General features: G+C 36.1%; 1 long non-coding RNA gene across 2 annotated transcripts in view; it reads left to right on the top strand.

Moving 5' to 3' along the window:
* The window catches only part of LOC130236172 (uncharacterized), a 47778-nt gene extending 25153 nt beyond the window's left edge, over positions 1-22625 (top strand). Inside the window, exons 1-3 of one of the 2 annotated variants that reach the window (XR_008838446.1) lie at positions 15943-16028; positions 17056-17078; positions 19517-22625. This is a non-coding gene — a long non-coding RNA (uncharacterized LOC130236172). Of the gene's footprint in view, positions 1-15942; positions 16029-17055; positions 17079-19516 lie in introns of those variants that run through there. The other variant, XR_008838445.1, reaches the window with a different exon arrangement.
* Positions 22626-22914: the final 289 nt, after the last annotated feature.

The raw sequence follows: 22914 nt of genomic DNA, 5'->3' as shown, positions 1-22914 counted from the left end.
GATGTTTCTTACACATCATCAAAGACCTGGTGTGAATTTCTAGCACATCCCCAGCTACTAGTTGCCATTTCTTCCGCAGTCGCTCTCCCAGCAAACATAACATGTTTCTGATTTCTCCTCTCGTTCACACTTTTTTTTCTCTCTCTCTGTCTCCTGGCACAGAGTCCCACTGGGAGCGTTGTACTTACAATATTTGACTGCAGGATAAGATCACTGTCTGCCAAACACAACTGCAAGTCTACCATGAAACCAAAGCTACGGACTAATCACGAAGTTGAAAAGCAACAAAAGAAAATAAATAAAGAAAGCAGCGCCGGCAAATTAATTTCACCCCAGCATGACGCCACAGCGCCACAGGAGAGACTCAAGACTTTAGGGTTCGACAGGAGAAGAAATACGAGTGAAAGAGAAAGAAAGACAGGAGAGACTGAAAGAAAGGAAGATATTGAAAAGGAGAGACTTTTTCCTTTGTGTCTGTGAGTGTGAGACGAGGGGCCGAGGGCACCGGGGGGTCGAGTTCGTGTGTGTGTGTCGTGAGGAGCCGCAGACGTTGCCTGCTGGGGGTCTGAGACGGAGTTGAAAGGAGCGATTCCCTGTGTGTTCAGAGAAATAGCGCACTCTTCATTAATTATGTATTTCTCCCATAGAAAGCCTGGCAAACTCACTCAGACATCCAGCACTAAGCCGGCTTCCTGTAGCTGGTAATGGGACATCAGGAAGGGGAAGAAGAGGGGATCACAACAGAGGAATCTGAAGGTGGAGAAAAGTGACTTTGGTTGCTTTTTTAATGCATGGAGACTGACATGTAATTGGAATACATTTGTACATTTGTTCATTCATTCATTCTCTTTTTGACTAAGTCCCTTTATTAATCAGGGGTCGCCACAGCAAAATGAACCGCCAACCTATCAGCATATGTTTTATGCAGCAGATGCCCTTCCAGCTGCAACCCATCACTGGGAAACACCCATCATTCTCACACAAACACTACGGACACCGCATGTCTTTGGACCTACACCTTCACCTACACCGCATGTCTTTGGACTTGTGGGGGGAACCGGAGTACTGGAGGAAACCCTCGCAAAGACGAGGAGAACATGGAAACTCCACACAGAAATGCCAACTGACCCAGCCAAGGCTCGAACCAGCAACCTTCTTGATGTGAGGCGATCATGCTACCCACTGAGCCACCAAATTCATAATTACAAATTTTTACCTTTTGATCATTCGACTTAATTTTTATTTATTTATGCATTATAAATCGCATATTAAATTGCATAATATTAATGAACTAAACAATTTTACTATGTAATTTCTACAGTTTTATTTTATGTCATCTAAAGAAAAATGACCTAGCCTGCATTCATATAATGAGAAACATGCAGAGATAAAAATCCGCCCACAGTTATGCAGGTGTTATGTGATGGCGCTGGAGAACGGAGTGCGGATCCAAAGCAGGATTTATTACACAGAGAATGGTCAGGCAGGCAGTCACAATCAGGGGAAAATGATAACATACAGGCAAATCCAAAAGAGTGCTCAATAACAGGCGAATGGTCAGCACAGGCGGGACTAACAACGTAAAATACAAAACAAAGCAAGGGTCAAACCAGCAAGACAAAGGAAATGCGTCGTAATGTCACAAAGCAGATAAAATGATACTCAGCAATTGGTGTGTGGTGTGTGTGTGTGTGTCTGCTGATTTTAAAGTCCATGTAATCAGTTCATAACGATCCTCTTGCTGTGGTGTGTGGTGCGTGTGTGTGTGTGTGTGCCTTTCGGGTGTGTGCCGTGTGTGTGTGCGCGCGTGTGCGGTGTGTGTGTGTGATCAAAGTGAAACAGGAACAGGTGTGGGTTGTGTGGTGCATGACAGGATTTGTAGTTCTTTTGGTGGCAGATTTGTAGTTCTCCAGCGATCTGTATGGACTAGATCACTGGTGATTGTGACAATAGGGAACAGTAAATTTAAGTGTAATTTATACAGTTTTATTTAATTTCATTTATTTTACTTAAATTTTATTTTATTATTATTTAATTTATCCAAAGAAAAAGTGACCCAAGCCTGCATTGATATAATGAGAAAAATGCAGAGATAAAATCTGCCCACGGATCAAATGTTTTTTTACAGTTTAATTTAATTTGATTTATTTATTTTATTTGATTTATTTTTTAATCCAAACCAAATTACCTAGACTGCATTGTAATGCCGAGATAATATGCAGTATGAGCAATATGCAGAGATAAATATGCAAAACAATTATGAACAAAAAAAGATCCTAGCCCTGCATTGATATAAGGAGAAACATGCAAGGATAAAAATCTTCACGTGGTTATGCAAGGTTATTAAAACAGCTCAAAACATTTTAATGATACATCATCAGAGGCCACACAAATGTGCAACAGTACAAAAGGTGTGAAAGTGCAAAAGCTTTCAAAAAGCCCTTCTTCAGTGTATAGTTCAACACAGCGCCTGCCATGTGCAAGCCGTTTTCATTTTAATCATTCTCAGAATCAAGATTTCTTGATATGAACAATTCAAATCTGCAATCAGACCTGCCACCCTAAACACTCAAAAAACTCCCATGTAACATCCCAATATATTCACAGTTACAAAACCTCAATGTAAAGATTATACAGTGCTGTATGTTTCTATAATGAGAAAAATGCTGGAGCATATTTTACAGTTAGAAATGACTCTGAAATCTTAGTATAATTTTAAGGAAACAATGTCCTGTCTGCAAGACAAAATTATTGCAAGCAGTTCCACCATACAAAACCCCCTGTGTACCATCAAGTGTTAAAAAAAAAACAGCTGAGAAGATGAAATCTTGTTTTGCTTAGAGGTTATTAGTGCTGCAGCTGCGTGTGACTACAGTATGCTGGCCATTGCTGAAATCTGGCTTAAGTGTGTTTCTGTTCTCTGAGCTTCTTTTCATGCTGGGACTCTGTGAGTGCGCGAGCCCTTTAAGCAACCATTTAGATTTTTAATCAGTCTGTGAGATTGAAATCACCAGAGCCAACATGTTAATGGTTTGATCTAGTTGTGGATAAATGTGTAGTGGCTTCATGTTTAGGAGAGATCTTTTCAAAAAATCTTGCAGACTGTTGGGACTGCACTTAAAAACACACCAAATCATCACATAATGATTATGATTTACTGCTTTACCTAGCGCAAGGATACAAATTTTGTGTTTTGTGAGAATGTGCATTTGAAGGAGCTATAAAGCAAAGATACAAGTCTTTTACAGTTTAATGTGACAGTTTATTAAAATACCATTGACATTCATCTGCTTTGAATATTTTTTTTATTTTATTTTATTTTATTTTATTTTATTTATTTTATTTTATTTTATTTATTGTTTTAGCATGGATTTTGCCACATACAAACAATCAATTAGGATGATAATAGGTGCTTCTAGTAAGTATTATATATATATATATATATATATATATATATATCTATATATCTATTATATATAGGAAATCCAATTCCCCCCCCAAACCCCCCAAGATCAGGCCTTCACTGTCATAAAGAGCTGCTCTCCCTCAGTTTGGGTTTGCGCAATGGCTGTGTGGAAGATAATCTCATTTAAACCATATCATCGTGAAGACTTCTCATTTCAGAACACTTACGGTGTGTGTGCGTGTGTGTGTGTGTGTGCAGTCAGCCCTGTCTCCTTTAGTCTAATAGGTGTGTTTGCTCTACAAGACGGCTTAGAAAATGTGCTAAGACCAGTTCTCTTTCTCTCTCCTGTAAAAATATATCTTTCCTCTCCTGAAGTGAGCAATTTCCTCCACAGTGTCTTTCAGCAGTGTTTTTATGTTGACTTGAGGAAACTGACAAACTATACAAGTCTTTTGTGCTACTGCTTTATTTTTTTCTTCTGAGATAAAATGTCAAACATCCTGAGATTTTTTTGTAAACTGCAAGATTAAAACTATGAAAAATCCCTAAAACATTATAGTCATATGTAGAGACAAGTTAACATGTTGACAGTATGAATTTGTTTATGTTGCTAGAATGTTTAAAAGAAATGTGATGAGGTTTGTTTTAAAAATATTATCATGCCAGCACTGTTCATTCATGTTGGTAGAATATTAACACAGAAACATGCTAGCTCTGTGCTAAATCATGTTACCAAAATACACTCACCTGACACTTTAATAGGTACACTTTATTAGTACCGAGTTGGAGCCCCTTTATCTGCCTTAATCCTTTGTGGCATAGATTCAACAAGGTACTAGAACTAGTCCTCCGAGATTTGGTCCATATTGATATGATAGCATCACGCAGTTGCTGCAGATTTGCACAACCATGATGTGAATCTCTTGTTCCACCACATCCCAAAGGTGCTCTATTGGAATGAAATCTGGTGACTGTGGAGGCCATTTGAGTACAGTGAATTCATTGTCATGTGCGAGAAACCAGTCTGAGATGATTCACGCTTTATGACATGGCACGTTATCCTGCTGGAAGTAGATGGGTACACTGTGGTCATAAAGGGATGGAAATGGTCAGCAACAATACTCAGATGGCTGTGGCGTTGTCACAATGCTCAATTGGTACTAATGGGCCCAAAGTGTGCCAAGAAAATATCCCCCACACCATTACACCACCACCACCATTGCTACAAGGCAGGATGGATCCATGCTTTCATGTTGTTGACGCCAAATTCTGACCCTACTATCCGAATGTTCGCAGCAAAAATGGAGACTCATCGACCAGGGCAACGTTATTCCAATCTTCTATTGTCCAATTTAGGTGAGCCTGTGCGAATGTAGCCTCAGTTTTCTGTTCTTAGCTGAGAGTAATGGCACCTTGTGTGTTCTTCTGCTGTTGTAGCTCATCTGCCTCAAGTTTGGGACGTGATGGGCATTCAGAGATGCTCTTCTGTATACCTCAGTTGTAACAAGTGTTTTTTTTAAGTTACTGTTGCTTTTCTATCAGCTCGAATCTGGCCATTCTCCTCTGACCTCTGGCATCAACAAGGCATTTGCGCCCACAGAACTGCCGCTCACTGGATATCTTTTCTTTTTCGGACCATTCTTTGTAAATCCTAGAGATTGTTATGTGTGAAAATCCAGTAGATCAGCAGTTTCTGAAATACATCACACCAGGCCGCCTTTGGCACCAACAACCACGCCAGTTCTAAGTCACTTAAATCACCTTTCTTCTTCCTTCTAATGCTCAGTTTGAACTGCAGCAGATCGTCTTGACCATGTCTACAAATGCATTGGGTTGCTGCCATGTGATTGGCTGATTAGAAATTTGCGTTAACGAACAGTTGGACCGGTGTACCTAATAAAGTGGCCAGTGAGTGTAAATTCATGCTAGAAACATACTCAAATATGAGAACCATACGCTAAGGCATATATTTTTGCTAGCATATAACTTTTAGTGCTAGCAGTTATGCTACTAAGATGATAAAACATGTATTTCCACCTGTAGATCTAATGTAATGTGTATAAAATGTTGAAATGTGTGACCCTGACAGCTGCTGTCTCTGTTGTGTAATCTCTCCATCTCTTAAATGCAGCATCTTTACCCATAAATCCCTCTGGCCAGTATCTTGTATAACCAGACTCTAGTTTTGGTCATGTGGGTTTGCTGGGCAGTGTGTGTGTGTGTGTGTGTGTGTGTGTGTGTGGTGTGTGTTGTAAGTGTGATTTAGGAGAGTCTAATGTGTTTCTCTTGTAAGAGGTTTGGGGACTGGTGTGTGTGAGGGTTCATGAAGGTTAGTGTGTTCCTCTGTAACTGTAAACCTACTTTCAGCTGCTGCAAACTGTCATGCTGCTATTGAAGGGGTGTGTGTGTGTGTGTGTGCGTGTGTGCGTGCGTGCGTGCCTGTGTGTGTGGTTGTGTGTGTGTGTGTGTGTGTGTGTGTCTGAGAAATGATAAAAGAAGGTCAAACTGAGGCTGATACAACAAATGGTTCCTGGTCTCATTCCTAATGTCACTGGCTACAAATCAGTGCTGCTTACAGGTTCTTTCAGACTCTAGTAATATTGCTGCGCTTTGCCTGTTTGTCACTTAATTTGAATTATTCATTAAGAGATCAATGAATGCTGTTTTTTCTGTTCAACAAAAACTGTTAACATTAATAAATAATTTATAATTTCTTTAAATAATAATATTAATAGTTTTAAGTTTAAATGAAATAATCATAACCTAATGGAATTCTCATAATTTAACAAAGGAACCAAACGTATAAAATTATTGTAAGCAACATTTTAATTGTAATTTTTATATTTATGTTGTGAGTAATTTTAGAATAAATCTTAATTCCTGAATCAAGAATCTAAGATGTTTTATTTATTTATTTTAAAATGATAAATTATACAGCTAAAGTCAGAATTATTAGCCCCCCTTTAATTTTTTTTCTTTTTAAATATTTCCCAATGATGTTTAACAGAGCAAGGAAATTTCCACAGTATGTCTGATAATATTTTTTCTTCTGGAGAATTCTTATTTGTTTTATTTTGGCTAGAATAAAAGCAGTTTTTAATAAAAAAACATTTTAAGGTCAAAATTATTAACTTCTTAGTCTACAGAACAATCATCACTATACAATAGATTGCCTAATTACCCTAACCATGCCTAGTTAACCTAATTAACCTAGCTACGCATTTTAAACATCACTTAAGCTGTATAGAAGTGTCTTGAAAATATCAAATATTATTTACTGTCATCATGGCAAAGATAAAATAAATCATTTATTAGAAATGAGTATTAAAACTATTGTGTTTAGAAATGTGTTGGAAAAAATCTTCTCTCTGTTTAAACAGAAATTAGGGAAAAACTAAATAGGGGGCTAAATTCAGGGGGTTTAATAACTCTTCAACTGCGTATGTTATATTATTTATGTAAAATTTTCATTATTATTATTATAAAACAATAATTCATATTTTTTTATTAATTAATTTATAAACTATAAACAGTTTAATTATTATATAATTAAACTGTTATAGTTTATAATTTAATTATAAATTCGAGGAAGGACCGATGAATTACTTTCTTCTGCCACTTATTTACATCTGCAGCTGATGGTCAGAACAGCAGAAACTGTGCTCATTCACCAACATCACTTTAGATCTAATATTGAATGATTCTCTAGCGTAATGTCTAAAGTGATGACAAAACAGCTGATTTGTTCACATTTTAAGATTATAAGGCAGAACGGCATTAAATGCTATCAATCAATTAGGATTTCACAATAATTAACCCCGTAAAAGCCAGAGCAAAGCAAATTTTTAGTATTAATTTTGGTATTTATAAATACAGTAATACAAAATACAAAAGAGAGAGATCGACTCAGAATGTCACTTACCTGATTTATAATGATTTATTCTGCTGTTTGAAATTTACACTGAGAAAATGCTGTTTTTCTCCACTAAGACTTATTATTCGGTCTCTGTCACCATCTTGTGGCGGAACGTCAACCGTCGCTTTCTTTGGTCTGCTCAGACAGGCTGATGCGGCGGATGCACTAATCCGATGCTCCGAAATTATAAATATTTAAAATACACACTATCCTTATAAATAAACTGCATAGTTGTAATCTAACAACTATATTCTCACCTAAAAAAGCTCAAAAATATATATTATGTTGTCCGACTGCAGCAATATTTGTCAAACTGTAGAGAGTCCTCTGCTTGTTGCTGTATGTGGGCGGAGTAGTAATACACAAGTGTGAAGGCTTAAGATGCTGGACTAGTGCTGTTAGTATGCAGATATTGCACGGCTATCAGCCAATCAGATTCAAGAACCGAACAGAACTTTGAATAAATGTATATAGCGCTTTTCTGGACACTTAAAATTGCTTTACACATTTTTTGGGGGGAATCTCCTCATCCATCACACACCAACTGATGGGTTGAATGGAGACAGAGTGATGAAGTCAATTGGCGACATGGGGATGGTTAGGAGGCCATGATGGACAGAGGCCAGTGAGCAATTTGGGATTTACTGCCCACAGAGAGTCAGGATCTGGCTCATCTGAAAGACGGTGCTCATGAGCAGTATAGCGTCCCCGTCAATATACTGGGGTGTTAGGACCCACACAGACCGCAGGATGAGCAGTCTCACTAACACCACCTCCGGCAGCAACCTAGCTTTCTCATGTGGTCTCCCATCTACAATAGGTACTGACCAGGCGCAGCCTGCTTAGCTTCAGTGTGCGACCATGTGCAGAGAGCTAGCTGCCGACGTGTGCTCACATTTTGTTCACTGTTTGAGTAGGAAATCATTAGCTATATATATATATCCACAAGAAAGCCAATTATATATAAATATATAATAATATATATATATAGTTTTCTTTGTGGATATATATGTATATATAGCTACTGATTCCTAATCAAACAGTGAGCAAAATTCAACAGGAAATTTCCTTCAATTAGGAAAAAAATAACTGTCAATGATTTATTGTGGCCTGTAGTATATTAAATATTCTTTATATCAACAGAAGTGCGTTTGTACCGTACATGCACAGTCTTGAAAATCGCCACAGAAACTTGTTTTGAACAATAAACAAAGAGTTTCCTGCCACAAGCCACAAACACCCAGAGCCAATCCTTGAAGGGAGCTCTCCTTCTCTCTTACTTTCTCTCGCTCTCCTCTCTTTCACAACCCATTTCTGTCAGAAAGTGCCCTGGCGTTCAGTGTGTGTGTGTGTGTGTGTTTGTGTGTGTGACTCCAGAGACATGCCACGAGTGTGTATCCAGAGAGTAATCAGGTAATTGATCATACAGACAGGTAATCATTCGTGTGCCAGACTCTCCGGCTGCGAGTGCTCGGCCAGCATTAGAGAAACATGTCCTCAAACACAGTACAGGCAGAAAAGCAGTCAGGCGAATGCTGAGATAGAGAATTAGATCGAGGGCACGTTACATAAATAGAATCCCTAGAATGCTGCCAATGATTTGCAAGGCCACAACAATTCTGCGAACTCTACTCGGTTGAGCAAATCACGATTAATCTTGATTCATGAAGCTTCTTTCACACCTTCGCTGTGTGCGATACACTGAGCAGATGGCTGGCGGACACAAAGAACAACCTTATTTGACTTAAGTCATATTGTACTGAAATACAGTTGTGGGCAAAAGTATTGGCACCCTTGATAATTATGAACAAAGTGTGTTGTAAATAAATCTGCTCTTTTTATCTCTCATTAAAAAAACACAAAATTATAGAAAATAAAACCATTAATGCACAAATAAATGATTACTGCTGCTTGTTCAAACTACCAGTTTAAAATGAGCGGAAACAACACAATTCTTGTAATTATTTTTAGCTAATTTATCTCTTTTATGTTCTGTCAACTTAAATTTGTAAACCATTAAGTTAACTTAAGCAGTTTGTGTGGGACAACATGAAGAACTTGTGTGGTCCAACTACCTGGTTAGGGGATTTGTATGCTTTGAATGGATTGAATTAAGAGAAGGAAATGTTGACTATAAAGTAATCTTAGGTGTTTAAGTTAATAGAAAGACTTGTTAGAGTTTAATCTTCACTTCAGTTTGAAGATTTAAAGATTTTCATGTAATTCTTTGAGTTTTGAGATTACCACCTTGCAGAAACACCCATGCTTTAGGTGTTGGCAGCTTAATTAGCAAAAATGCTGTTTGTTACTTGCTCTGTGAGCAATAACTGTCCTAAAATGAGTTCTGAGATCAGTCTCAATCAACTGTATATGTGACTCATTAAATATGGCTCTTTTAGTTAATTTAGGATAACTTCAAATAAAGCAAAAAGAGATGTACAACACATAATAGACATACATGATGTACCAGACCTTTGAGTTTAAGTTAAATAAAAATACAACTGTTTTAAAAATTGTATTTGATAAAATCATGTTGGACCAACTCAGTTGCATTTAATTATGTAATTAGTTTTTTTCTTTAGTTGGTGCTAAACAATATTATTGAATGGAAATCCTGCCCTCAATTAAATTGAATTCATGAGTTATGAGTTATTTTTTGAGTGTATTGAAATTGGGCAGGGATATTCATCTATTAATGAAATCATCTCATAATGGATAATTGTCTCATTATCAAACAAATCTTTTTCTCCACACTGCTACACATTTGGCAAATTTTTGGCACCCCTAAAATTGTATGAATGAAATCTATCAATTGTGAGGTCTTTATTTTATCAGGATGACTACAAACGCAAAACAAGTCCATCCATGGCTCTCAGTTTCACTGGAGTATAAATAAGAATGTGCAGCACATGACTGTTCTGCTTCATAAAATAGATACTAGCTGTAAGAAAATGGGTGAAGCATTGACAATTCTAATTTCCACCACTAGGCCAATAATCAAAAAGAAGGCCAATAACCCGAAAGAAGACATGTGTGTGTATTGTCTTGATGTTATTGTCTTGTTAGAGTTTGAGTGGCAACCCCCCTTCACAAAATTATGATAAATAAAAAACATCATTCATTGATTCATTCATTTTCTTTTAAACTTAGTCCCTTTATTAATCAGGGGTCACCACAGCAGAATGAACCGCCAACTTATCCAGCAGATGTTTTACGCAGCGGATGCCCTTTCAGCTGCAAACCATCACTGGGAAACACCCATACACTCTTATTCACACACACTACGGACAATTTAGCTTTGTTCACCTATAGCACACTACGGACAATTTAGCCAATTCACCTATAGCGCATGTCTTTGGACTGTGGGGAGCACCTGGAGGAAACCCACGCAACATGGGGAGAACATGCAAACTCCACACAGAAATGCCAACTGACATTGCCAACTCTAACTCGAAGCAGCAGCCTTCTTGCTGTGAGGCGACAGTGCTACCCACTGCGCCACCGCGCCACCCCAAAATAAAAAAACACTAACATATAAATCGGCCAGAACATTTGTCACTGTAAGTTGTCTGGGATGGGTATAAAAAGACACACAATGTCTACAGTTAAAAATACAGCAGGATCTTTAAAGGGTTAGTTCCCCCAATAATAAAAATACTCTTAATAATACTCTTAAAAATACTCCTAATAACTTTGTTCATCTTAGAAAAACAAATTAGGATATTTAGATAAAACCTGACATTCCATAAAGCTCCAAGAACATTTTGTGCACCAAATAAAACCCACTAAAATAGACTTTGTTCATTTACAGCAGGGGTGCTCAACCCTGTTCCTGGAGATCTACCTTGCTGCAGATTTCAGTTGCAACCCAGATCAAACCACCTGCCTGTAATTATCAAGTGCTCTTCAGGTCATAATTAATTGATTCAGGTGTGTTTGATCAGGGTTGGAGCTGAACTCTACAGGAAGGTAGATCTCAAGGAACAGGATTGAGCACCCTGATTTACAGTATGGGTGACACGGTGGCTCAGTGTTTAGCACTGTCGCCTCACATCAAGGTCACTGGTTCAAGTTCTGGCAGTGTTAGTTGGCATTTCTATGTGGAGTTTGCATGTTTTCCCTGTGCTCGCGTGGGTTTTCTGTGGGTGCTCCTGTTTCCTCCACAAGTCCAAGACATGCGGTATCGGTGAATTAAATAAACTAAATTGGTCGTAGTGTATGTGTTTAAATGTAAGAGTGTATGTGTGTTTCCCAATAATGGGCTGGAAGGGCATCCGCTGTTTAAACTTATGACAGATAAGTTGGCGGTTCATTTCTCTGTGGTGACCCCTGATAAATAAAATGACTAAGCCGAAGGAAAATGAATGAATAAATTTACACTATGTCGTCCACATTGGATCAGTGCGCGTTAACTACGGGCTATACGATGTTTGCGTATTGTTCCATTTCGGGTTTTTTTTGCCCATAGTAAATGCTCACTCGGATCACATGGGGCTTCAGCATTAATGCTTGACAGAGGGTGTGTCTGAAGCGTCCACACTGAAGCGTCAGCCAATGAAATGCCCTATTTATTTAGAACATTCTAACATTCAAAGTTGGAATTATTAAAAGTAAAAAAAGCATTAAGGTCATCTCTCTTAGGTTTAATTGCTTTCAAACTATTTTACAGTTCAGTTTTAGCGATCTTCATGTTTATAATTATGCTCCCTTCACAGTGCACTTTAAAAAATTGATGTCATTTTGAACACAGCCTCATAGCAAAAGCTATAGGTAACCTATTATTTTAAAGCGGAATTTATGTTACGTCTCCAAAGCTTGTGAAAACTATAAGCATACGTTAATTCTTTTAATTTATAGTGGGTTATTTATTAAGTATCTGTACTGTATATGACATGGGCTTGCTGGTTAGAACTTTCTGCTGGGGTTTACATGTCAGATTGTAAAAGTAGACTTTTCAAAATAAATAAATAAACAATACCTACTTAATAATAATCATCATCATTATATTATTAATAGTAATATTAAATTAGGATTTTTATATTTCCTAATAAATAATAAATATTAAATTTCATTTTATAATAAATCGCCTCATTATTTATTTATTGATATGATTTATATATGATATTAGAATACGTGTTAGCTTTTGTAAGTGATTTTATGTTTTAGAATAGAATATGTAATGTTCAACTTCTCAATAATATTAGTAAAGCAAACACAGGCCCTATATGTCCATTTACATATATTTCAGTTAATATAGAAAGTTAGTGCATGTTTTTACCAAATCTAATATTGGATTTTATTTTAAAGGCCTGTTTATGTAAAACAATATAATTTGCACAAAGAAATGATGGGGTTCTTCTCTAAAGAAGTTGTTACTCCACCCCGTTTAGAGCCTCAATATGGGCGTATTACGTTATAACTAACGTAGTTCAAGCGATAGATCATTCACAGAGAAACTAGGGGTTTTGCAAAACACTCGTCACTACATCGTTCTTTTCCCAAACGATGCATTGTACTATGATAGTTCAGCCGCGAGTTATGTCGTTGTTTGGGAAACGCTGATTGGCTGACACGTCCTTTGGCACTTGAAATGTTAAGAAATTCCCAACGTCTGCAGTGAGCATCGGCACTGAAGCGGCTCCAACGGATCCACATTGTAGTTCGGCAAAGTTTTTTTTTGGTGCTTAAAATTGTTCTTGGAGCTTCATGTGATGTTTTTACAATATTTTTGGTTCCTTTTCTAGTCTTTGGACATCTCTGCATCTCTGTCAGTGAAGGCTGGAGAGCTCTCAGATTTCATCTAAAATAACCTAATTTGGGGTTTCAAGATAAAGGAAGGTCTTTTGGGATGGGAATGACGTGAGAGTGAATAATTAATAACAGAATTTTCACTTTTGTGTGAACTAACCCTTTAATGTCACAGGCCTATTTTTCAGCCAGAGGTCCTGGACAGTTGTTTAGACAAAGCATCATGGATTCTATCAATAGCAACGGATTAAAACCTGACTGGCTGTGCTAGAAACCTCTTAACGAGCCTTAGATGGATCTTCTATAATGATAATAATCCAAAACAAACACCGGAATCGATGCAAAAAATGAGTCACTGAACACAAAAGTAAGGTTCTTCCATGATAAACAGATGAGGAAAGAGCACCAACATGGATCAGAGATTCTGTATGGAAAACTACTCTCTAATCTCTTTCCAGGTTTCCTCCAACTTCATCAGGGATTATGGGATTTAGAGCTGCTATCTGGGCAAATGGAGTTGCAAAAAGAACTAAATAAAAAGGGTGCCAATTATTTTTACCAATGTGTATCGGAACATTTATTTGCAAAAAAGGATTTCCCCCCCCATTCTCCAATGTTTTATTTCAGTGAAAGGATGGATTTTGTGACCTTTTTGAACAAAGATAACAAGGATAAACTATATTTATTTTCACAGCTTTCTTTGCTCACATTTACCAAGGGCGCCAATTATTATGACCATGAGTGTATGTTGTGCACTTGTTTAAAATGCTTTCTCAAATGCACTCGAACAGCAGGTTGTGAGTAATTGTGTCTTTAGAGAGCTGCTTGAGCCAGTGAACTGTGATTTACATGGATCGATATTCCAGCGCAGGTTTATTTTAACAGCTGCATCAAACAGGATCATTCCCATGGATGAGAATGCTTAATGTTGTGGTGTCTTGACAGTCATTAAATAGTACATGTTTTACTCCTTGAGCTGGACAGGACTGTAATGGAAAATGAGCTCAGCAAACTGGAGTGAACACTTGTGGGAGTGATGCTCTCAATACAGTGATATAGCAATTTAAAAATGCTTTATGCAAATAAATTAATAAATATGTCAATAATCTATGCTGTTTTTCAGCAGAAGTTGACATTTAATATACACTTACTCGCTATTTGTTCTTCTAATATCAATAATAATAAATTATATCATATAAAAATATATTTAAAATATGATCGTTTTATTGTTTATAATTAAAATATGACTTGTTCATTGGAATATGCAAAATTGTTAATTAATATTTAAATCGATTGTTCAAATTTACATAAATGTATTCCAATAATAGACTGAGTATATTTATGTCATTTAGAAGATATTATATATGATCTTTACATTAATAATGCAACGGTTATAGTTAGGGCTGGGCGATATGGCAAAAATCCAATCTCGATAATTCTTTTCAATATTGGATGATAACGATATATATTTCGATATAAGCTGTTAATGCCTCCAGCTTTAAACAATGACTGAAGCCACAAAGATTAGACGCTTCCTTAAATAACATTTCAGAGTATTGTTTATTAACAAAAACAGTTTACACATTACTCTGATTTTTTGGAGATTTCGTTTTTCTGTAATATACTTATGATGTACAATACAAAATATAATATTCTGAAGAACTGTAACTGACAGCAAATATACAGTACGCAAGCAAACATATACTTATTGCATTTTCGGAAAATTAACAATTACAGAAACATATATATAAAAAAAAATTTTTACTTAATTAAAAATCATAAAAATAATCATCATTAAAATAAACAACAGTTTGACAGCAAATACTGCTGGCAGGAAAGTGAATCGAGCTCGCTAAACAATACTAGGTGACATAGCATATCTCTAATATCAACACAACTACAGGTTCCTGTTGTTGCATATGTCTGCTGTGTGATTGGCTCTTAGAGCAATATTGTGTAAAAATGTCCAATGCTTATCATCGTTATCGACATACATTTATCGCGATTCGATATTATATCGTTTATCAGCCTAGCCCTAGTTGTAGTTAAATTGAACTAAATGAATAATATAAATAAATATGATCAATTTATATTCAAATTTATTGTTCAAATTTAAATACATTTATTACAATAATAGACTTGGGATGTTTAGGTCATTTAGAAGATATTATCAATCTTTAGATTAATCAATAGATTAATAATGGTTATATTTAAATTTACCTAATTAATTAATATAAATAAATATATAAATGCAAGTAAAATATATATTTTTATATATTATATATTATAAAATATATTATATTTAAGTTAATAGTTATTTGCATCATTTCGTTCAGTTAATGTAATTTTAAAAATACAACCCAGGCTCATTCTGAAAACATACCTCTATATACATCTCTGGAGAGCACCAAATACATCCTAGGAGCTAAGTTTTTTTGCGGTTTTTGTTTTCGTGAATCCACCAGAGGCCGCTGTGTACATTTTTTGAAATCTCAAATTGCTCTTGCGAGTGCCATTCACGCCTTTTCTCGTTTAAATCTACCAGAGGACTTTGAATGACTGACTGACTGAATAACTGACTGGCTGACAGACCGACCGAACGACTGACCGACCCACCCACCCTCCTCCTTCCCTAAACCCAACCAATAGTGTTTTCAAAACCACCGATTGACCCGTCCACCCACTTCCCTAAACCCAACCGACAGTTTTCAAAAGCAATGCAGAAAAAGAAAAGCCCTTGCCTGATTTTTACCACGTTTTCAGATTTTACCACATTCTCACCCTGCTTGTTTATTTAATTTTTTGGCTTCTGTTTTTGTCTTACCCGCTTTCTGGAACTTTTCATCACCAGACTCGAACCCCATCGTCATGGTCAACTCCTCTCTGCGTCTCAAGTCAGACGTACATGGCGAGCTAACTGGACAAACTGGTAACAGCGGAAAAGCCGTTCATACGGAGGTAAGCAGTCAGCTGGTAAGCGTGAAAAGAAACAGCATCATACCGCCTCGTAGCATTTCGTTTTAAAAACTAAAATCAGCCATACGTACTTCTGGCTACATAAATCGCGATCACCAGAAATGTATATAGGGCTACATTTTCAGAATGAGCCTGTGTTGCAAAAATTTATTTTGAATAAAAAAAATAAAAAAATAAATAAATCTTTATAAAATAAATATTACTCATTGGAATAAAATCTAATGTGATTAACTATGAAATAATCTGAAATGTAACAATTTTTTTTAAAACAAATAAACCCATATTGCATTAAAATATAACATGTAAATGAAAGTGTCATTCGTTCATACGGAAACGGTAATTCTGTACATAGTTTACATTTTAGGATTGGAGTTCCTGATCATATTTGGTTGTCTGTGGTATCTAAAAGACTGAAACTCCCTGATTTAGGAGATGCTCAGGGGATATACTTATGCTCCCTTTAAAAGCTGCCTCTTGCTGACGTTTCCCCTGTGGACATAAGTATAAAATAAGAGATCCACTGGTTCCTCCATCAACCCACATTTGCCCTGCATTTTTCCAGTGTAAGTGACAGAAGCAATCTCAGCATATACAGTATAGATTTAGCCTGCTGGATGCTTTATTTACGAGCAGCACAAGAGCAGCACTGCGTCCCATTTGTTTCTTGTCATTTCACTGTCTGCACAGTTCAGATGCCTTTATGTTCTTTTAGGAGAGATTCAGTTCCTGGTAAACGGCTTTTACTCTTACTGTCGGATGCAGGAATGGATTGTGCACCATAAAAGACTTTGTTTGAATTTATAGCATATTTTCAGCTCTTAGTTGTTGTTTTTTGCACAGTCACTTTCGCAGTAATATAACATTCCTGCGCTAAAAAAAACTGATTAGCAGGAAGAAGCTGGTGCAGGGTTTTTAAATGAATGCCTGGCTAGATTTTTGTGGTGTTTTTCGTATTTCATCTTATGAAAGTTTTTCTCAATCACTTTGTGTTCTTCTCTTTCTGTTTCAGCACTGATCTCTACTGAGTGCCAGGTAAATTCTTTTTAGTGCAATGAAACATGCAGTCATGTGAGGAAACATGTAAGCAAAATGTTAAACATGCTAAAAACATGTTCGCAACTTACAATTTTGTGCTAGCGAACTGTTAAAAATGCTGGAAACATGCAATTTCATGCTAGCAAAATAGTTAGATTCAACTTTCTAGCAATGTCATTTCTTGTTAGCAGAATCTTAAACATGCTAGAAAAATGCTAGCAACATGCCAATTCATGTTTGCAATGTGATAAACATGCTAGAAACATGATAATTCTTGTTAACAACATAGGTTAAACATGCTAATTAGGGTTATAAACATGCTATGTTATGTTACAAAATATTACACGTTACCACATTATCTGTGCATTAAAACATGCTTGAAACATGTTTATTAATGTTAGCAACATGCTAGCCATTGTAGAAAAAATACTAGCATCATGTTAATTCATCTTAGCAACATATAGTAACATGGTTCACATTCTAAAAACATGCTACATGCTAAAACATTATATGTGTGTTAAAACATGCTTAAAACATGTTAATTATTGTTAGCAACGTGCTACCCAGAAAATACTAGCATCATGTTAATCCATAAACATGATAACATAATAAAATATTCATTATATAATACAATATTAATATTATAATGCAATATTAATGATAATAATTTAGAAATAGAACTATGCAAGCAAAATAGTAAATCATGCTAGAAAGATGTTAAAACATGTTCGCCATATAGCAAAACAAGCAATAAATATGGTAATAACATGCCAATTAATGTTAGAAAACTGCTAATACATTATCTGTGTGTTAAAACATGCGTGAAACATGTTAATTGATGTTAGCAACATGCTACACATTGTTGAAAAATACTAGCATCATATTAATCCATCTTATCAACATGTAGTGACAGGTTTCACGTTCTAAAAACATGCTAGCAACATATCAGAAACATGCTAGAAACATCTTAGCAGTATGATAATTCATGCTATCAAGAAGCTAAAAAAGGTTAGCAATGTGTTAAAACAACTAGAAACATGTTTTGCTTATTAGTGTAATTAAGTCTTTGCTTATTTTATAATTAAATACTTTAAAAAAATGATATCCTTGTGTTAAATATACTAGTAGCATGCTAATATATGCTAAAAATGTACTAATTCATGCCATAAAAATGGTAGAGACATGCTAAATAATGTTAGAACATGTTAGCATCGTGCTTATCAGTGTATTAACTATGATAGAAACATGCTAGCAATCTGTCACTGGGGTAAAACTGCTGGAAACATGCAATTTTTCACTAGCAAAATATTTAAAAAGTTAGATTCAACATTCTAACAATGCAAATTCTTGTTAGCAGAATGTTAAATGTTAGAATCATGCTAGCAAGTGCCAACGTGATAAACATGCTAGGAATGTGATAATTTCTTATTAACAAAATGCTAATTCGCGTTATAAACATGCTATGACATGTTGCAACAGTAAAAGGTGTTGAAGAAATTGATTAGCCAGAAGAAGCTATTTTAGCAATGTAGAGTTTTTCCACATTTAGTTTGTTTTCTTTAAAAGAAATGGTGCTAGCCATGTGTTGAAGTTGGTAAAAACATGTTAGCAATATACAAATGAATGTTAATAATATATCATCTCACCAACATGTTAGCAAAATAAAAAATCATGCTAGCAAGATGTTAAGATGTTATGGCAAGTTAGCCGCATAGTTAGCAAAACAAGCAAGAAATATGGTAATAACCTGCCAATTAATGTTACAAAATGCTAAAACATTATCTGTGTTAAAACACACTTGAAACATGTTTATTAATGTTAGCAACTTGCTACCCGCTGTAAAAAAATACTAGCATCGTATTAATCCATCGCTGACACGTTTCACATTCTTAAAACATGCTAGAAACATCTTAGCAATATGATAATTTATCCTATCAACAAGCTAAAAAAATGTTAGCAATGTGTTTAAACAACTACAAAACATGTTTCGCCGATTATGCTAAAAACATGGAAACTGTTATTTCTTTAACATTGTCATTTTAGTCATTAAATCTGTTGCAAGCCATGTGTTAAATATGCGAGGACCATGCTATTATATGCTAGAAATGTACTAATTCATGCTAGAAAATTATATAAACATGCTAATTAATGTTACATGTTAATGAATATGGTAGCATCAGGCTTATCAGTGTATTAACTATGACAGAAGCAATGTGTCAACCATGCTATGAACATGTTAAAACATTAAATTGACTTCTACTCTGCGGGATGCAGAGATGTTTCTTACACATCATCAAAGACCTGGTGTGAATTTCTAGCACATCCCCAGCTACTAGTTGCCATTCTTCCGCAGTCGCTCTCCCAGCAAAATAACATGTTTCTGATTTCTCCTCTCGTTCACACTTTTTTTTCTCTCTCTCTGTCTCCTGGCACAGAGTCCCACTGGGAGCGTGTACTTACAATATTTGACTGCAGGATAAGATCACTGTCTGCCAAACACAACTGCAAGTCTACCATGAAACCAAAGCTACGGACTAATCACGAAGTTGAAAAGCAACAAAAGAAAATAAATAAAGAAAGCAGCGCCGGCAAATTAATTTCACCCCAGCATGACGCCACAGCGCACAGGAGAGACTCAAGACTTTAGGGTTCGACAGGAGAAGAAATACGAGTGAAAGAGAAAGAAAGACAGGGAGAGACTGAAAGAAAGGAAGATATTGAAAAGGAGAGACTTTTTCCTTTGTGTCTGTTGAGTGTGAGACGAGGGGCCGAGGGCACCGGGGGGTCGAGTTCGTGTGTGTGTGTCGTGAGGAGCCGCAGACGTTGCCTGCTGGGGGTCTGAGACGGAGTTGAAAGGAGCGATTCCCTGTGTGTTCAGAGAAATAGCGCACTCTTCATTAATTATGTATTTCTCCCATAGAAAGCCTGGCAAAACTCACTCAGACATCCAGCACTAAGCCGGCTTCCTGTAGCTGGTAATGGGACATCAGGAAGGGGAAGAAGAGGGGATCACAACAGAGGAATCTGAAGGTGGAGAAAAGTGACTTTGGTTGCTTTTTTAATGCATGGAGACTGACATGTAATTGGAATACATTTTGTACATTTGTTCATTCATTCATTCTCTTTTTGACTAAGTCCCTTTATTAATCAGGGGTCGCCACAGCAAAATGAACCGCCAACCTATCAGCATATGTTTTATGCAGCAGATGCCCTTCCAGCTGCAACCCATCACTGGGAAACACCCATCATTCTCACACAAACACTACGGACACCGCATGTCTTTGGACCTACACCTTCACCTACACCGCATGTCTTTGGACTTGTGGGGGAAACCGGAGTACCTGGAGGAAACCCTCGCAAAGACGAGGAGAACATGGAAACTCCACACAGAAATGCCAACTGACCCAGCCAAGGCTCGAACCAGCAACCTTCTTGATGTGAGGCGATCATGCTACCCACTGAGCCACCAAATTCATAATTACAAATTTTTACCTTTTGATCATTCGACTTAATTTTTATTTATTTATGCATTATAAATCGCATATTAAATTGCATAATATTAATGAACTAAACAATTTTACTATGTAATTTCTACAGTTTTATTTTATGTCATCTAAAGAAAAATGACCTAGCCTGCATTCATATAATGAGAAACATGCAGAGATAAAAATCCGCCCACAGTTATGCAGGTGTTATGTGATGGCGCTGGAGAACGGAGTTGCGGATCCAAATGCAGGATTTATTACACAGAGAATGGTCAGGCAGGCAGTCACAATCAGGGGAAAATGATAACATACAGGCAAATCCAAAAGAGTGCTCAATAACAGGCGAATGGTCAGCACAGGCGGGACTAACAACGTAAACATACAAAACAAAGCAAGGGTCAAACCAGCAAGACAAAGGAAATGCGTCGTAATGTCACAAAGCAGTAAAATGATACTCAGCAATTGGTGTGTGTGTGTGTGTGTGTGTCTGCTGCTTTTAAAGTCCATGTAATCAGTTCATAACGATCCTCTTGCTGTGTGTGTGTGTGCGTGTGTGTGTGTGTGTGCGTGGGTGTGTGCGTGTGTGTGTGTGCGCGCGTGCGCGTGTGTGTGTGTGATCAAAGTGAAACAGGAACAGGTGTGGGTGTGTGGTGCATGACAGGATTTGTAGTTCTTTTGGTGGCAGATTTGTAGTTCTCCAGCGATCTGTATGGACTAGATCACTGGTGATTGTGACAATAGGGAACAGAAAATTTAAGTGTAATTTATACAGTTTTATTTAATTTCATTTATTTTACTTAAATTTATTTTTATTATTATTTAATTTATCCAAAGAAAAATGACCAAGCCTGCATTGATATAATGAGAAAAATGCAGAGATAAAAATCTGCCCACGGATCAAATGTTTTTTACAGTTTAATTTAATTTGATTTATTTATTTTATTTGATTTATTTTTTTAATCCAAAACCAAATTACCTAGACTGCATTGTAATGCCGAGATAATATGCAGTATGAGCAATATGCAGAGATAAATATGCAAAACAATTATGAACAAAAAAAAGATCTAGCCTGCATTGATATAAGGAGAAACATGCAAGGATAAAAATCTTCACGTGGTTATGCAAGGTTATAAAACAGCTCAAAACATTTTAATGATACATCATCAGAGGCCACAAAATGTGCAACAGTACAAAAAGGTGTGAAAGTGCAAAACGCTTTCAAAAAGCCCTTCTTCAGTGTATAGTTCAACACAGCGCCTGCCATGTGCAAGCCGTTTTCATTTTTAATCATTCTCAGAATCAAGATTTCTTGATATGAACAATTCAAATCTGCAATCAGACCTGCACCCTAAACACTCAAAAAACTCCCATGTACATCCCAATATATTCACAGTTACAAAACCTCAATGTAAAGATTATACAGTGCTGTATGTTTCTATAATGAGAAACATGCTGGAGCATATTTTACAGTTAGAAATGACTCTGAAATCTTAGTATAATTTTAAGGAAACAATGTCCTGTCTGCAAGAAAAAATTATTGCAAGCAGTTCCACCATACAAAACCCCCCTGTGTACCATCAAGCTGTTAAAAAAAAAAACAGCTGAGAAGATGAAATCTTGTTTGCTTAGAGGTTATTAGTGCTGCAGCCTGCGTGTGACTACAGTATGCTGGCCATTGCTGAAATCTGGCTTAAGTGTGTTTCTGTTTCTCTGAGCTTCTTTTCATGCTGGACTCTGTGAGTGCGCGAGCCCTTAAGCAACATTTAGATTTTTAATCAGTCTGTGAGATTGAAATCACCAGAGCCAACATGTTAATGGTTTGATCTAGTTGTGGATAAATGTGTAGTGGCTTCATGTTTAGGAGAGGATCTTTTCAAAAATCTTGCAGACTGTTGGGACTGCACTTAAACACACCAAATCATCACATAATGATTATGATTTACTGCTTTTACCTAGCGCAAGGATACAAATTTTGTGTTTTGTGAGAATGTGCATTTGAAGGAGCTATAAAGCAAAGATACAAGTCTTTTACAGTTTAATGTGACAGTTTATTAAAATACACATTGACATTCATCTGCTTTGAATATTTTATTTTATTTTATTTTATTTTATTTTATTTTATTTTATTTTATTTTATTTTATTTTATTGTTTTAGCATGGATTTTGCCACATACAAATAACATCAATTAGGATGATAATAGGTGCTTCTAGTAAGTATTATATATATATATATATATATATATATATATATATATATATATATATATATATATATATATATATATATATATATATATATATATATATATATATATATATATATATAAAAAGAGTATTATTTGACTGGA

This window comes from Danio aesculapii, chromosome 10 (assembly GCF_903798145.1).
Source record: "Danio aesculapii chromosome 10, fDanAes4.1, whole genome shotgun sequence".
NCBI lineage: Eukaryota > Metazoa > Chordata > Actinopteri > Cypriniformes > Danionidae > Danio > Danio aesculapii.
Note: the sequence above shows the minus strand (reverse complement) of the source record. Positions and strands in the feature narration are given on the sequence as shown.